Genomic DNA, 18,726 nt, shown 5'->3' with positions numbered 1-18,726 from the left:
ATGAGCGTGTACAAAGTATGAATCCTATGAGTGTGTACAACATGACTCCTACAAGAGCGTGTGTAGTAAGAACCCTGCAGGCGAGTACAAGCGTGTATACCACGTAACCTACGAGCAAGTGTACAGAATGGATGCTACATTGGTATGTACCGCATGAACTTTATGAATTATGCGAGCGAGTGTACCGTATAAAAGCTACCGCGAATGTACTGCATAATCCTAACGCGTGTAAAGTAAGAATCCAACAAGCGTGTGTACAGTGTGTACAGCATGAATCTTATAAGTGTGTACGCAGCATAGTGCTACAAGTATGTACAAGCGTGTGTATAGAGTAAATGCTACAAGCATGCACCCCCAAACTATGCGCAAGTGTGAGTGCAGTATGAATGCTACAAGCAAGCGTACAGCATGAACCCTAAGGGTGAATGTACAATATAATCCTACAAGCGAGTGTACAGTATGAAACCTGTAGGCAAGTAAACGGTATAAACACTACAAGTGTGTACTGTATGAATCATACAAGCGTGTGTGCAGTATAAACCTTACAAAGGGGGTGTATAGTATGACCCTAAAAGCGTGTGTACGGTATAAAACTACAAGTGCGTAGAGAACGAATGAACCCTAAAAGCGTGTGTGGCGTATAAATGTTACCGGCATGAATCCTACCAACGTGCATGGGTACCAGGATGTGTACAGCATGAACCCTACGGCATGATTCCTATAAGTGAGAATCGTAGCTTCACAACAGCTGGAGGCACACCGCCCGGAAACACAGAAATATAAATAAAAGTAAACTGTGAGGAAGTTAGTTAAGAGACAAAGGTTAGAAGTGAGCGCAGCTGTTGGTGTAGCGTGCCTTAGACTGACCAGATTGGCAGCTGAGGGGGTGAAGCATAAGGCCACAGGGTGGAGCGGAGCGGTGAGACCGATTGAGTGTAAAGGTGTGCGAGTCTCAGTATACGGGAGACACATATAGATCCTCCCAGCAGCACAGAACTACAAAATGTGATAATGATATATATGTGCAGGAGGCTGTTCACATAGTGCGGTAATGATATACATGTGCAAGAAGCCTAACACATAGTGCGGTAATCATATACATGTGCAAGAAGCCTAACACATAGTGCGGTAATGATATGCATGTGCAAGAAGCCTAACACATAGCGCGGTAATGATATACATGTGCAAGAAGCCTAACACATAGTGCGGTAATCATATACATGTGCAAGAAGCCTAACACATAGTGCGGTAATGATATGCATGTGCAAGAAGCCTAACACATAGTGCGGTAATGATATACATGTGCAAGAAGCCTAACACATAGCGCGGTAATGATATGCATGTGCAAGAAGCCTAACACATAGTGCAGTAATGATATGCATGAGCAGGAGACTGTTCACACAATGCAGCAATCAAATACATGTGCGAGAGGCCTAACACAGTGCGATAATGATATACATGTGCAGGAGACTGATCACACAATGCAGTAATCATATACATGCGCAGCAAGTCGTTCACATGGCGCGGCAATGATATGCACGTGCAGGAGTCTGTTCACATAAAGTAATCGTATGCATGTGCAGCAAGCCGTTCACATAGTGCGGTAATGATATACATGTGCAGTAATGATATACATGTGCAGGAGACTGATCATATAGTGCAGTAATGATATACATGTGCAGGAGACTGATCACATAGTGCAGTAATGATATACATGTGCAGGAGACTGATCACATAGTGCAGTAATGATATACATGTGCAGGAGACTGATCACATAGTGCAGTAATGATATACATGTGCAGGAGACTGATCACATAGTGCAGTAATGATATACATGTGCAGGAGACTGATCACATAGTGCAGTAATGATATACATGTGCAGGAGACTGATCACATAGTGCAGTAATGATATACATGTGCAGGAGACTGATCACATAGTGCAGTAATGATATACATGTGCAGGAGACTGATCACATAGTGCAGTAATGATATACATGTGCAGGAGACTGATCACATAGTGCAGTAATGATATACATGTGCAGGAGACTGATCACATAGTGCAGTAATGATATACATGTGCAGGAGACTGATCACATAGTGCAGTAATGATATACATGTGCAGGAGACTGATCACATAGTGCAGTAATGATATACATGTGCAGGAGACTGATCATATAGTGCAGTAATGATATACATGTGCAGGAGACTGATCACATAGTGCAGTAATGATATACATGTGCAGGAGACTGATCACATAGTGCAGTAATGATATACATGTGCAGGAGACTGATCACATAGTGCAGTAATGATATACATGTGCAGGAGACTGATCACATAGTGCAGTAATGATATACATGTGCAGGAGACTGATCACATAGTGCGGTAATGATATGCACGTGCAGGAGGCTGTTCACATAGTGCGGTAATGATATACATGTGCAGGAGACTGTTCACATAGTGCGGTAATGATATGCTCGTGCAGGAGGCTGTTCACATAGTGCGGTAATGAAATGCACGTGCAGGAGGCTGAACACATAATAAAGCAAGCCATAAGAGAACACATACATGCGCAGCAAGCCGTACACCTAATGCGGTAATGATATGCCTGTGCAGGAGGCTGTTCGCATAACAAATTAGCCATATACATGCGCAGCAAGCCGTAAGTAATCATATACAGCTGAAAACCGTAAAATGCTACCGGCGAATGCAGATATGTAATACGATAACCTGGGGCCGGGCTGACCAAGGGTTTCCCTGAACTCCGGCTCACCTCCGGAGTCCGGGAACCGCCAGCGTTACCCCCGGTCAGCCACAGCCACTTACCCCCCCCATGCCGGCTGAAGCGAGGTTCCTGTCAGCTGACTCGTGCAGTCAGCTGACCGGTGGGAACGTGACTTCACTTCCTGCCGACATCACGTGACAACCCTCAAGCGAAGAACCCACGGCGTCATTGAAGGGAGGAGAGCCGTGAGTTTTATAGTCATCCCGCTCCTCCCACAATTACAGGCCAGCTGCGCAGGCCTTTCCATATATATATCACTAGTTTAAATATTAGCAAAATGGTGAAATGCCGATATTCGCAGTAAAAATTTGCATTTTAAATATTTTCGGCCAATACCGTTGGTGATTATGGGGCTACAATGACTCTTTGGACTTGATTTTTTGAACCTATAGTATACCTGTAGCTCAGTGTTTTCCAACCAGGGTGCCTCCAGCTGTTAAAAAACTACAACTCCCAGCATGCATGCAAGCATGTAGTTTTGCAACTGCTGGAGGCACACTGATTGGGAAACACTGGCCTATCCTAAAGATAAGCAATGAATCAATGGCTTTTTAGATTGCCGGCATCTATAGGATTGAGAGGGGAAGGGGGCTCCCCCTGTTCCCCATTGGCAACCCTGTGATTGCAGGTTCCTGGTGGTTACCATGGCAGCAAGATGCCAGCCGATGGCCTCCTGTCTGCCAAATAACGAAGCCTATGAGGTCCATTCATGGGCTGGATCTCACAGGCTGAATGTCAGTGTAATAAGGACAGTTATACTATACAGTACAGTTTATATATATATATATATATATATATATATATATATATATATATATATATATATACAGTATAGTACAATAGTATAGTATATATACAGTATAGTACAATAGTATAGTATATATATACAGTATAGTACAATAGTACAGTATAGATGTACAGTATAGTATAATAGTATAGTATATATATACAGTATAGTATAATAGTACAGTATAGATGTACAGTATAGTATAATAGTATAGTATATATACAGTATAGTATAATAGTACAGTATAGATGTGCAGTATAGTATAATAGTACAGTTTAGATGTGCAGTATAGTATAATAGTATAGTATAGATGTACAGTATAGTATAATAGTACAGTATAGATGTACAGTATAGTATAATAGTACAGTATAGATGTACAGTATAGTATAATAGTACAGTATAGATGTACAGTATAGTACAATAGTATAGTATAGATGTACAGTATAGTATAATAGTATAGTATAGATGTACAGTATAGTATAATAGTACAGTATAGATGTACAGTATAGTATAATAGTATAGTATATATATACAGTATAGTATAATAGTATAGTATAAAATGTACAGTATAGTATAATAGTACAGTATAGATGTGCAGTATAGTATAATAGTATAGTATATATACAGTATAGTACAATAGTATAGTATAGATGTACAGTATAGTACAATAGTATAGTATAGATGTACAGTATAGTACAATAGTATAGTATATATACAGTATAGTACAATAGTATAGTATATATATATATACAGTATAGTACAATAGTACAGTGTATATATATACAGTATAGTACAATAGTATAGTATATATATACAGTATAGTACAATAGTATAGTATATATATACAGTATAGTACAATAGTATAGTATATATACAGTATAGTACAATAGTACAGTATATATATACAGTATAGTACAATAGTATATATACAGTATAGTACAATAGCATAGTATATATATACAGTATAGTACAATAGTATAGTATATATATACAGTATAGTACAATAGTACAGTATATATATACAGTATAGTACAATAGTATATATATATACAGTATAGTACAATAGTACAGTATAGATGTACAGTATAGTATAATAGTATAGTATAGATGTACAGTATAGTATAATAGTACAGTATAGATGTACAGTATAGTATAATAGTATAGCATATATATACAGTATAGTACAATAGTATAGTATATATATACAGTATAGTACAATAGTATAGTATATATATACAGTATAGTATAATAGTATAGTATAGATGTACAGTATAGTATAATAGTATAGTATATATATATACAGTATAGTACAATAGTATAGTATATATATACAGTATAGTACAATAGTATAGTATATATTTACAGTATAGTACAATAGTACAGTATAGATATACAGTATAGTACAATAGTATAGTATATATATATATGCAGTATAGTACAATAGTATAGTATAGATGTACAGTATAGTACAATAGTATAGTATATATATACAGTATAGTACAATAGTATATATATACAGTATAGTACAATAGTATAGTATATATATATACAGTATAGTACAATAGTATAGTATATATATACAGTATAGTACAATAGTATAGTATATATATATACAGTATAGTACAATAGTATAGTATATATATACAGTATAGTACAATAGTATAGTATATATATACAGTATAGTACAATAGTATAGTATATATGTACAGAATAGTATAATAGTATAGTATATATATACAGTATAATACAATAGTATAGTATATATATACAGTATAGTACAATAGTATAGTATAGATGTACAGTATAGTATAATAGTATAGTATATATGTACAGTATAGTATAATAGTATAGTATATATATACAGTATAGTATAATAGTATAGTATAGATGTACAGTATAGTACAATAGTATAGTATAGATGTACAGTATAGTATAATAGTACAGTATAGATGTACAGTATAGTATAATAGTATAGTATATATATACAGTATAGTACAACAGTATAGTATAGATGTACAGTATAGTACAATAGTATAGTATATATATACAGTATAGTACAATACTACAGTATATATAGACAGTATAGTACAATAGTATAGTATATATATACAGTATAGTACAACAGTATAGTATATATATACAGTATAGTACAATAGTATAGTATAGATGTACAGTATAGTACAATAGTATAGTATATATACAGTATAGTACAATAGTACAGTATATATATATACAGTATAGTACAATAGTATAGTATATATACAGTATAGTACAATAGTATAGTATATATACAGTATAGTACAATAGTATAGTATATATATACAGTATAGTACAATAGTACAGTATGTATACAGTATAGTACAATAGTATAGTATATATATACAGTATAGTACAATAGTATAGTATATATACAGTATAGTACAATAGTATAGTATATATATACAGTATAGTACAATAGTACAGTATAGATGTACAGTATAGTACAATAGTATATATATATATACAGTATAGTACAATAGTATAGTATATATACAGTATAGTACAATAGTACAGTATAGATATACAGTATAGTACAATAGTATAGTATATATACAGTATAGTACAATAGTATAGTATAGATGTACAGTATAGTACAATAGTATAGTATATATACAGTATAGTACAATAGTATAGTATAGATGTACAGTATAGTACAATAGTATAGTATATATATACAGTATAGTACAATAGTATAGTATATATATACAGTATAGTACAATAGTATAGTATATATATACAGTATAGTACAATAGTATAGTATAGATGTACAGTATAGTACAATAGTATATATATATATACAGTATAGTACAATAGTATAGTATATATATACAGTATAATACAATAGTATAGTATATATATACAGTATAGTACAATAGTATAGTATAGATGTACAGTATAGTATAATAGTATAGTATATATGTACAGTATAGTATAATAGTATAGTATATATATACAGTATAGTATAATAGTATAGTATAGATGTACAGTATAGTACAATAGTATAGTATAGATGTACAGTATAGTATAATAGTACAGTATAGATGTACAGTATAGTATAATAGTATAGTATATATATACAGTATAGTACAACAGTATAGTATAGATGTACAGTATAGTACAATAGTATAGTATATATATACAGTATAGTACAATACTACAGTATATATAGACAGTATAGTACAATAGTATAGTATATATATACAGTATAGTACAACAGTATAGTATATATATACAGTATAGTACAATAGTATAGTATAGATGTACAGTATAGTACAATAGTATAGTATATATACAGTATAGTACAATAGTACAGTATATATATACAGTATAGTACAATAGTATAGTATATATACAGTATAGTACAATAGTATAGTATATATACAGTATAGTACAATAGTATAGTATATATATACAGTATAGTACAATAGTACAGTATGTATACAGTATAGTACAATAGTATAGTATATATATACAGTATAGTACAATAGTATAGTATATATACAGTATAGTACAATAGTATAGTATATATATACAGTATAGTACAATAGTACAGTATAGATGTACAGTATAGTACAATAGTATATATATATATACAGTATAGTACAATAGTATAGTATATATACAGTATAGTACAATAGTACAGTATAGATATACAGTATAGTACAATAGTATAGTATATATACAGTATAGTACAATAGTATAGTATAGATGTACAGTATAGTACAATAGTATAGTATATATACAGTATAGTACAATAGTATAGTATATATATACAGTATAGTACAATAGTATAGTATATATATACAGTATAGTACAATAGTATAGTATATATATACAGTATAGTACAATAGTATAGTATAGATGTACAGTATAGTACAATAGTATATATATATATACAGTATAGTACAATAGTATAGTATATATATACAGTATAATACAATAGTATAGTATATATATACAGTATAGTACAATAGTATAGTATAGATGTACAGTATAGTATAATAGTATAGTATATATGTACAGTATAGTATAATAGTATAGTATATATATACAGTATAGTATAATAGTATAGTATAGATGTACAGTATAGTACAATAGTATAGTATAGATGTACAGTATAGTATAATAGTACAGTATAGATGTACAGTATAGTATAATAGTATAGTATATATATACAGTATAGTACAACAGTATAGTATAGATGTACAGTATAGTACAATAGTATAGTATATATATACAGTATAGTACAATACTACAGTATATATAGACAGTATAGTACAATAGTATAGTATATATATACAGTATAGTACAACAGTATAGTATATATATACAGTATAGTACAATAGTATAGTATAGATGTACAGTATAGTACAATAGTATAGTATATATACAGTATAGTACAATAGTACAGTATATATATACAGTATAGTACAATAGTATAGTATATATACAGTATAGTACAATAGTATAGTATATATACAGTATAGTACAATAGTATAGTATATATATACAGTATAGTACAATAGTACAGTATGTATACAGTATAGTACAATAGTATAGTATATATATACAGTATAGTACAATAGTATAGTATATATACAGTATAGTACAATAGTATAGTATATATATACAGTATAGTACAATAGTACAGTATAGATGTACAGTATAGTACAATAGTATATATATATATACAGTATAGTACAATAGTATAGTATATATACAGTATAGTACAATAGTACAGTATAGATATACAGTATAGTACAATAGTATAGTATATATACAGTATAGTACAATAGTATAGTATAGATGTACAGTATAGTACAATAGTATAGTATATATACAGTATAGTACAATAGTATAGTATAGATGTACAGTATAGTACAATAGTATAGTATATATATACAGTATAGTACAATAGTATAGTATATATATACAGTATAGTACAATAGTATAGTATATATATACAGTATAGTACAATAGTATAGTATAGATGTACAGTATAGTACAATAGTATATAGTATATATACAGTATAGTACAATAGTATAGTATATATACAGTATAGTACAATAGTACAGTATAGATATACAGTATAGTACAATAGTATAGTATATATACAGTATAGTACAATGGTATAGTATATATATACAGTATAGTACAATAGTATAGTATATATATATACAGTATAGTACAATAGTATAGTATATATATATATTATATATACAGTATAGTACAATAGTACAGTATAGATGCACAGTATAGTACAATAGTATAGTATATATATACAGTATAGTACAATAGTATAGTATATATATATACAGTATAGTACAATAGTATAGTATAGATGTACAGTATAGTACAATAGTATAGTATATATATACAGTATAGTACAATAGTATAGTATATATATACAGTATAGTACAATAGTATAGTATATATATACAGTATAGTACAATAGTATAGTATATATATACAGTATAGTACAATAGTATAGTATATATATACAGTATAGTACAATAGTATAGTATATATATATACAGTATAGTACAATAGTATAGTATATATATATACAGTATAGTACAATACTACAGTATATATATACAGTATAGTACAATAGTATAGTATTAGATGTACAGTATAGTACAATAGTATAGTATATATATACAGTATAGTACAATAGTACAGTATAGATGTACAATATAGTACAATAGTATAGTATATATATATACAGTATAGTACAATAGTATAGTATATATATATACAGTATAGTACAATAGTACAGTATATATATACAGTATAGTACAATAGTATAGTATATATACAGTATAGTACAATAGTACAGTATATATATACAGTATAGTACAATAGTACAGTATATATATACAGTATAGTACAATAGTACAGTATATATATACAGTATAGTACAATAGTAGAGTATATATACAGTATAGTACAATAGTATAGTATATATATACAGTATAGTACAACAGTATAGTATATATATACAGTATAGTACAATAGTATAGTATAGATGTACAGTATCGTACAATAGTATAGTATATATATACACACAGTATAGTACAATAGTATAGTATATATATACAGTATAGTACAATAGTATATATATACACAGTATAGTACAATAGTATATATATACAGTATAGTACAATAGTATATATATACAGTATAGTATAATAGTATAGTATATATATACAGTATAGTATAATAGTATAGAATATATATACAGTATAGTACAATAGTATAGTATAGTATAGTATAATAGTATAGTATAGATGTACAGTATAGTACAATAGTATAGTATATATATACAGTATAGTATAATAGTACAGTATAGATGTACAGTATAGTACAATAGTATAGTATATATATACAGTATAGTATAATAGTACAGTATAGATGTACAGTATAGTACAATAGTATATGTATATATACAGTATAGTATAATAGTACAGTATAGATGTACAGTATAGTACAATAGTATAGTATATATATACAGTATAGTACAATAGTATAGTATATATATACAGTATAGTACAATAGTACAGTATAGATGTACAGTATAGTACAATAGTATAGTATAGATGTACAGTATAGTACAATAGTATAGTATATATATACAGTATAGTACAATAGTATAGTATATATATATACAGTATAGTACAATAGTATAGTATATACAGTATAGTACAATAGTATAGTATATATATATACAGTATAGTACAATAGTATAGTATAGATATACAGTATAGTACAATAGTACAGTATATATACAGTATAATACAATAGTATAGTATATATATACAGTATAGTACAATAGTATAGTATAGATGTACAGTATAGTATAATAGTATAGTATATATATACAGTATAGTACAATAGTATAGTATATATGTACAGTATAGTATAATAGTATAGTATAGATGTACAGTATAGTACAATAGTATAGTATAGATGTGCAGTATAGTATAATAGTATAGTATATATATATACAGTAAAGTACAATAGTATAGTATATATATACAGTATAGTACAATAGTATAGTATATATATATACAGTATAGTACAATAGTATAGTATAGATGTACAGTATAGTATAATAGTACAGTATAGATTTACAGTATAGTATAATAGTATAGTATATATACAGTATAGTACAACAGTATAGTATAGATGTACAGTATAGTACAATAGTATAGTATAGATGTACAGTATAGTATAATAGTATAGTATATATATATACAGTAAAGTACAATAGTATAGTATATATATACAGTATAGTACAATAGTATAGTATATATATATACAGTATAGTACAATAGTATAGTATAGATGTACAGTATAGTATAATAGTACAGTATAGATTTACAGTATAGTATAATAGTATAGTATATATACAGTATAGTACAACAGTATAGTATAGATGTACAGTATAGTACAATAGTATAGTATATATATACAGTATAGTACAATACTACAGTATATATATACAGTATAGTACAATAGTATAGTATATATATACAGTATAGTACAATAGTATAGTATAGATGTACAGTATAGTATAATAGTATAGTATATATGTACAGTATAGTATAATAGTATAGTATAGATGTACAGTATAGTACAATAGTATAGTATATATATATACAGTATAGTACAATAGTATAGTATAGATGTACAGTATAGTATAATAGTACAGTATAGATTTACAGTATAGTATAATAGTATAGTATATATACAGTATAGTACAACAGTATAGTATAGATGTACAGTATAGTACAATAGTATAGTATATATATACAGTATAGTACAATACTACAGTATATATATACAGTATAGTACAATAGTATAGTATATATATACAGTATAGTACAACAGTATAATATATATATACAGTATAGTACAATAGTATAGTATAGATGTACAGTATAGTACAATAGTATAGTATATATACAGTATAGTACAACAGTATAGTATAGATGTACAGTATAGTACAATAGTATAGTATATATACAGTATAGTACAATAGTACAGTATATATATATACAGTATAGTACAATAGTATAGTATATATACAGTATAGTACAATAGTATAGTATAGATGTACAGTATAGTACAATAGTATAGTATATATATACAGTATAGTACAATAGTATAGTATATATATATACAGTATAGTACAATAGTATAGTATATATATACAGTATAGTACAATAGTATAGTATATATATATACAGTATAGTACAATAGTATAGTATATATATACAGTATAGTACAATAGTACAGTATAGATGTACAGTATAGTACAATAGTATAGTATATATATACAGTATAGTACAATAGTATAGTATAGATGTACAGTATAGTACAATAGTATAGTATATATATACAGTATAGTACAATAGTATAGTATATATATATACAGTATAGTACAATAGTATAGTATATATATATACAGTATAGTACAATAGTACAGTATATATATACAGTATAGTACAATAGTAATATATATATATACAGTATAGTACAATAGTATAGTATATATATACAGTATAGTACAACAGTACAGTATAGATGTACAGTATAGTACAATAGTATAGTATATATATACAGTATAGTACAATAGTATAGTATATATATACAGTATAGTACAATAGTATAGTATATATATACAGTATAGTACAACAGTACAGTATAGATGTACAGTATAGTACAATAGTATAGTATATATATACAGTATAGTACAATAGTATAGTATATATATATACAGTATAGTACAATAGTATAGTATATATATATACAGTATAGTACAATAGTACAGTATATATATACAGTATAGTACAATAGTATAGTATATATATACAGTATAGTACAATAGTACAGTATATATACACAGTATAGTACAATAGTATAGTATAGTATAATAGTACAGTATAGATGTACAGTATAGTATAATAGTACAGTATAGATGTACAGTATAGTATAATAGTACAGTATAGATGTACAGTATAGTATAATAGTATAGTATATATATACAGTATAGTACAATAGTACAGTATAGATGTGCAGTATAGTATAATAGTACAGTATAGATGTGCAGTATAGTACAATAGTATAGCATATATATACAGTATAGTACAATAGTATAGTATATATATACAGTATAGTACAATAGTATAGTATATATACAGTATAGTATAATAGTACAGTATAGATGTACAGTATAGTATAATAGTACAGTATATATATACAGTATAGTACAATAGTATAGTATATATACAGTATAGTACAATAGTATAGTATATATATACAGTATAGTACAATAGTATAGTATATATATACAGTATAGTACAATAGTATAGTATATATACAGTATAGTATAATAGTACAGTATAGATGTACAGTATAGTATAATAGTACAGTATATATATACAGTATAGTACAATAGTAGAGTATATATACAGTATAGTACAATAGTATAGTATATATATACAGTATAGTACAATAGTAGAGTATATATACAGTATAGTACAATAGTATAGTATATATATACAGTATAGTACAATAGTATAGTATATATATATACAGTATAGTACAATAGTATAGTATATATACAGTATAGTACAATAGTATAGTATATATATACAGTATAGTACAATAGTATAGTATATATATACAGTATAGTACAATAGTATAGTATATATATACAGTATAGTACAATAGTATAGTATAGATGTACAGTATAGTACAATAGTATATATATATATATACAGTATAGTACAATAGTATAGTATATATACAGTATAGTACAATAGTACAGTATAGATATACAGTATAGTACAATAGTATAGTATATATACAGTATAGTACAATAGTATAGTATATATATACAGTATAGTACAATAGTATAGTATATATATACAGTATAGTACAATAGTATAGTATATATATATATATACAGTATAGTACAATAGTACAGTATAGATGCACAGTATAGTACAATAGTATAGTATATATATATACAGTATAGTACAATAGTATAGTATATATATATATATACAGTATAGTACAATAGTATAGTATATATACAGTATAGTACAATAGTATAGTATAGATGTACAGTATAGTACAATAGTATAGTATATATATATACAGTATAGTACAATAGTATAGTATATATATACAGTATAGTACAATAGTATAGTATATATATACAGTATAGTACAATAGTATAGTATATATATACAGTATAGTACAATAGTATAGTATATATATACAGTATAGTACAATAGTATAGTATATATATACAGTATAGTACAATAGTATAGTATATATATACAGTATAGTACAATAGTATAGTATAGATGTACAGTATAGTACAATAGTATATATATATATATATACAGTATAGTACAATAGTATAGTATATATACAGTATAGTACAATAGTACAGTATAGATATACAGTATAGTACAATAGTACAGTATAGATATACAGTATAGTACAATAGTATAGTATATATACAGTATAGTACAATGGTATAGTATATATATACAGTATAGTACAATAGTATAGTATATATATATAGTATATATATAGTATAGTATATATATATATATATATACAGTATAGTACAATAGTACAGTATAGATGCACAGTATAGTACAATAGTATAGTATATATATATACAGTATAGTACAATAGTATAGTATATATATATACAGTATAGTACAATAGTATAGTATAGATGTACAGTATAGTACAATAGTATAGTATATATATACAGTATAGTACAATAGTATAGTATATATATACAGTATAGTACAATAGTATAGTATATATATACAGTATAGTACAATAGTATAGTATATATATATACAGTATAGTACAATAGTATAGTATATATATATACAGTATAGTACAATACTACAGTATATATATACAGTATAGTACAATAGTATAGTATAGATGTACAGTATAGTACAATAGTATAGTATATATATACAGTATAGTACAATAGTACAGTATAGATGTACAATATAGTACAATAGTATAGTATATATATATACAGTATAGTACAATAGTATAGTATATATATACAGTATAGTACAATAGTACAGTATAGATGTACAGTATAGTACAATAGTATAGTATATATATACAGTATAGTACAATAGTATAGTATAGATGTACAGTATAGTACAATAGTATAGTATATATATACAGTATAGTACAATAGTATAGTATATATATATACAGTATAGTACAATAGTATAGTATATATATATACAGTATAGTACAATAGTACAGTATATATATACAGTATAGTACAATAGTAATATATATATACAGTATAGTACAATAGTATAGTATATATATACAGTATAGTACAACAGTACAGTATAGATGTACAGTATAGTACAATAGTATAGTATATATATACAGTATAGTACAATAGTATAGTATATATATACAGTATAGTACAATAGTATAGTATATATATACAGTATAGTACAACAGTACAGTATAGATGTACAGTATAGTACAATAGTATAGTATATATATACAGTATAGTACAATAGTATAGTATATATATATACAGTATAGTACAATAGTATAGTATATATATATACAGTATAGTACAATAGTACAGTATATATATACAGTATAGTACAATAGTATAGTATATATATACAGTATAGTACAATAGTACAGTATATATACACAGTATAGTACAATAGTATAGTATAGTATAATAGTACAGTATAGATGTACAGTATAGTATAATAGTACAGTATAGATGTACAGTATAGTATAATAGTACAGTATAGATGTACAGTATAGTATAATAGTATAGTATATATATACAGTATAGTACAATAGTACAGTATAGATGTGCAGTATAGTATAATAGTACAGTATAGATGTGCAGTATAGTACAATAGTATAGCATATATATACAGTATAGTACAATAGTATAGTATATATATACAGTATAGTACAATAGTATAGTATATATACAGTATAGTATAATAGTACAGTATAGATGTACAGTATAGTATAATAGTACAGTATATATATACAGTATAGTACAATAGTATAGTATATATACAGTATAGTACAATAGTATAGTATATATATACAGTATAGTACAATAGTATAGTATATATATACAGTATAGTACAATAGTATAGTATATATACAGTATAGTATAATAGTACAGTATAGATGTACAGTATAGTATAATAGTACAGTATATATATACAGTATAGTACAATAGTAGAGTATATATACAGTATAGTACAATAGTATAGTATATATATACAGTATAGTACAATAGTAGAGTATATATACAGTATAGTACAATAGTATAGTATATATATACAGTATAGTACAATAGTATAGTATATATATATACAGTATAGTACAATAGTATAGTATATATACAGTATAGTACAATAGTATAGTATATATATACAGTATAGTACAATAGTATAGTATATATATACAGTATAGTACAATAGTATAGTATATATATACAGTATAGTACAATAGTATAGTATAGATGTACAGTATAGTACAATAGTATATATATATATATACAGTATAGTACAATAGTATAGTATATATACAGTATAGTACAATAGTACAGTATAGATATACAGTATAGTACAATAGTATAGTATATATACAGTATAGTACAATAGTATAGTATATATATACAGTATAGTACAATAGTATAGTATATATATACAGTATAGTACAATAGTATAGTATATATATATATATACAGTATAGTACAATAGTACAGTATAGATGCACAGTATAGTACAATAGTATAGTATATATATATACAGTATAGTACAATAGTATAGTATATATATATATATACAGTATAGTACAATAGTATAGTATATATACAGTATAGTACAATAGTATAGTATAGATGTACAGTATAGTACAATAGTATAGTATATATATACAGTATAGTACAATAGTATAGTATATATATACAGTATAGTACAATAGTATAGTATATATATACAGTATAGTACAATAGTATAGTATATATATACAGTATAGTACAATAGTATAGTATATATATACAGTATAGTACAATAGTATAGTATATATATATACAGTATAGTACAATAGTATAGTATATATATATACAGTATAGTACAATACTACAGTATATATATACAGTATAGTACAATAGTATAGTATAGATGTACAGTATAGTACAATAGTATAGTATATATATACAGTATAGTACAATAGTACAGTATAGATGTACAATATAGTACAATAGTATAGTATATATATATACAGTATAGTACAATAGTATAGTATATATATATACAGTATAGTACAATAGTACAGTATATATATACAGTATAGTACAATAGTATAGTATATATACAGTATAGTACAATAGTACAGTATATATATACAGTATAGTACAATAGTACAGTATATATATACAGTATAGTACAATAGTACAGTATATATATACAGTATAGTACAATAGTAGAGTATATATACAGTATAGTACAATAGTATAGTATATATATACAGTATAGTACAACAGTATAGTATATATATACAGTATAGTACAATAGTATAGTATAGATGTACAGTATCGTACAATAGTATAGTATATATATACACACAGTATAGTACAATAGTATAGTATATATATACAGTATAGTACAATAGTATATATATACACAGTATAGTACAATAGTATATATATACAGTATAGTACAATAGTATATATATACAGTATAGTATAATAGTATAGTATATATATACAGTATAGTATAATAGTATAGAATATATATACAGTATAGTACAATAGTATAGTATAGTATAGTATAATAGTATAGTATAGATGTACAGTATAGTACAATAGTATAGTATATATATACAGTATAGTATAATAGTACAGTATAGATGTACAGTATAGTACAATAGTATAGTATATATATACAGTATAGTATAATAGTACAGTATAGATGTACAGTATAGTACAATAGTATAGTATATATACAGTATAGTATAATAGTACAGTATAGATGTACAGTATAGTACAATAGTATAGTATATATATACAGTATAGTACAATAGTATAGTATATATATACAGTATAGTACAATAGTACAGTATAGATGTACAGTATAGTACAATAGTATAGTATAGATGTACAGTATAGTACAATAGTATAGTATATATATACAGTATAGTACAATAGTATAGTATATATATATACAGTATAGTACAATAGTATAGTATATACAGTATAGTACAATAGTATAGTATATATATATACAGTATAGTACAATAGTATAGTATAGATATACAGTATAGTACAATAGTACAGTATATATACAGTATAATACAATAGTATAGTATATATATACAGTATAGTACAATAGTATAGTATAGATGTACAGTATAGTATAATAGTATAGTATATATATACAGTATAGTACAATAGTATAGTATATATGTACAGTATAGTATAATAGTATAGTATAGATGTACAGTATAGTACAATAGTATAGTATAGATGTGCAGTATAGTATAATAGTATAGTATATATATATACAGTAAAGTACAATAGTATAGTATATATATACAGTATAGTACAATAGTATAGTATATATATATACAGTATAGTACAATAGTATAGTATAGATGTACAGTATAGTATAATAGTACAGTATAGATTTACAGTATAGTATAATAGTATAGTATATATACAGTATAGTACAACAGTATAGTATAGATGTACAGTATAGTACAATAGTATAGTATAGATGTACAGTATAGTATAATAGTATAGTATATATATATACAGTAAAGTACAATAGTATAGTATATATATACAGTAATAGTACAATAGTATAGTATATATATATACAGTATAGTACAATAGTATAGTATAGATGTACAGTATAGTATAATAGTACAGTATAGATTTACAGTATAGTATAATAGTATAGTATATATACAGTATAGTACAACAGTATAGTATAGATGTACAGTATAGTACAATAGTATAGTATATATATACAGTATAGTACAATACTACAGTAA

The 18,726-nt window shown here is 25.9% G+C and overlaps 1 protein-coding gene across 5 annotated transcripts in view; it reads right to left on the bottom strand.

The window, feature by feature from the left end:
* HSD17B1 (hydroxysteroid 17-beta dehydrogenase 1) overlaps positions 1-18,726 on the bottom strand; it is a 70,335-nt gene that overhangs the window by 11,644 nt on the left and 39,965 nt on the right. Inside the window, exon 1 of one of the 5 annotated variants that reach the window (XM_056547985.1) lies at positions 3,119-3,382. The exons of the other annotated variants lie outside the window; for them this stretch is intronic. The gene's annotated coding sequence lies outside the window, so the exon portion shown is untranslated. Of the gene's footprint in view, positions 1-3,118; positions 3,383-18,726 lie in introns of those variants that run through there. 5 annotated transcript variants of the gene reach the window in all.

Source organism: Hyla sarda, chromosome 12 (assembly GCF_029499605.1).
Source record: "Hyla sarda isolate aHylSar1 chromosome 12, aHylSar1.hap1, whole genome shotgun sequence".
Lineage (NCBI taxonomy): Eukaryota > Metazoa > Chordata > Amphibia > Anura > Hylidae > Hyla > Hyla sarda.
Note: the sequence above shows the minus strand (reverse complement) of the source record. Positions and strands in the feature narration are given on the sequence as shown.